Consider the following 2,336-nt stretch of genomic DNA (forward strand, 5'->3'; position numbering starts at 1 on the left):
ATATAATTGTGTAAAGTACTAATATGGAAGATTTTTCGATATTAGTACTTTTGAAATTCCAGTTGTCACTATAGATGTTTCCATCTTTTCGATATAGGAGAAAAATTTTAACACTATAAAGAAAATGGAGATACATTTATTATAATAATCAATTCCTGTTACCTACGCGCGCTTCGGTTTATTACTTAAATCTATATTTATGTAATTAAATTGCATTATGAGTTCGAAAAGCAAAAACCTTCTTCAGGGCAAAAATTGACTGTTATCAAAGTAACTGTTATCAATTTTTACCTTGATAACAATCAATTTCTGTCCAGCTGAAAGTTTTTGATTTTGAAATTCATAATGCAATTTAATTGCATAAATATGGATTTAGGTAATAAACCGAAACGCGTGTAGCCAACATGAATTAAATATTATAATAAATATAATGATTATTCTGTGTGTGCATTTTCCATTTCCTTAGACTAAGTCTATTTATGGACATCCTCCTAAAACCCTTCCTTAAACACATCAATAGCCATATCAGAGATTACTTGGATAAGTTAAATCACTTCCCAAAAAAAGTCAAGGAAGATATAATCATGGTTTCATTTGACGTGATTAATTTATATACCAGTATACCTCATAATTATGGGCTAGAAGCAATTCAGTTCTGGCTGGACCAATTCCCGGAAGAAATTGCAAACAGGATCAGTAAAGAATTCATAACAAAATCGGTTGAATTCATCTAACGAAACAACCACTTCATATTTGACAATACGTTTTACCGACACAAATCCGGAATTGCTATGGGCACTAGGGCAGCCCCAGTCATTGCGAACCTAACAATGGGGTGCCTGGAAGTAATAATATATCAGAAATCTTTATCTACCTTTGGAAATCCCCTTTCCCATTACATAAAAGAAAATTGGAAAAGATTCTTACACGACTGTTTCATACTATGGAATGAAAACACAGATAAACTCCTGAAATTCAAAAGACTATTGAATAGCGTCAACCCAAACATACAGTTCACAATGGAGTACAACCAAAAGGAGTTCCCATTCTTGGATATACTAATTAAAAAAATAAACCTAAATATAGAAACGGACATATTTTACAAAACCACAGACGCCAAACAATATCTACTATTTGATTCATGCCACCCAAAACACACCAAAACAAACATCCCCTTCAACCTTGCAAGAAGGATATGCACAATAGTGTCAGAACAAAATACCAGAGACTTTAGACTGCAAGAACTCAAAAATACCCTAATTGACAGACACTACCCAGTTCAACTCATAGACGATGGAATCAGACGTGCATCACATATCGACATAGAAAACTTAAGAAAAGTTCAACACATCAACACACCTCCCCCAAAAATACTGCCGTACATATTCACATACAACCCCAGAAACAAATAAGCCTTCACCATCATCACCCAAAATTCACCAATGCTACATAAGGACCCCAGATTAAAGGAAATTTTACACACACATAAAATCATTAAAAGCTACAAACAACCGAAATCACTAAAAAAGATCCTCACAAAGGCAAAATCATTTTCCAACATAACAGATGCAAAAGTGAAAAAATGTGGTCGACCAAATTGCGCAACATGCCCAAACCTTCTAGAAGGATCAGAATTCCTTTTCAAAGAGGGACAAAAATTCAAAATCAAATCTGACTTTACTTGTGCTTCAGAAAACCTGATTTATGTCATAAGATGCTCGAGCTGTCACTAAAACTACATAGGGTCCACAGGAATATCGCTCAGACCCAGATGCACGATTGCATTCCCAGAATACAGAACGATACCCTTTAGTGAACATATTGAGGCATACGCAAAACAAATGCTACCACAATTTGTAATCTTTCCATTCTATCAATGTGCCATTAGAACACCAACACAAATTAGATTAAATAAGGAAACCTTCATTCAAAAATATAAGCCAAAATTTAACCATTTCTAACATTTTTAAATAGGGAAACTCACCTCATTGAAAAAAATATATAAAGCAAAACCTAACCACTTATAACATTCTATTCCTTCTAAACCAAATCATGTTAAATTAATTAATCCTAGTCATCCCCAACATTTTTGCCTATCTCCCTTACACCGGAAAAAATCCCTGATTACCTTCCCCTATCTAGAACTCCATATTTTACACCATAGCGAAGATATGATACGATATAGGTAAAGAAATTTGAGAAATTTGAAAAGAAAATACGAAACCGATTATTTCTCCAAAAACAATGTTACTATACTCAAAATTTTATAACATTTTTCTAACATAGCGATTTAAATATATACTTCAACCATATAACACAAGCCTTCTGTAGTTTTT

The sequence above is a fragment of the Octopus bimaculoides genome, chromosome 8 (assembly GCF_001194135.2).
Source record: "Octopus bimaculoides isolate UCB-OBI-ISO-001 chromosome 8, ASM119413v2, whole genome shotgun sequence".
Taxonomy (NCBI): domain Eukaryota; kingdom Metazoa; phylum Mollusca; class Cephalopoda; order Octopoda; family Octopodidae; genus Octopus; species Octopus bimaculoides.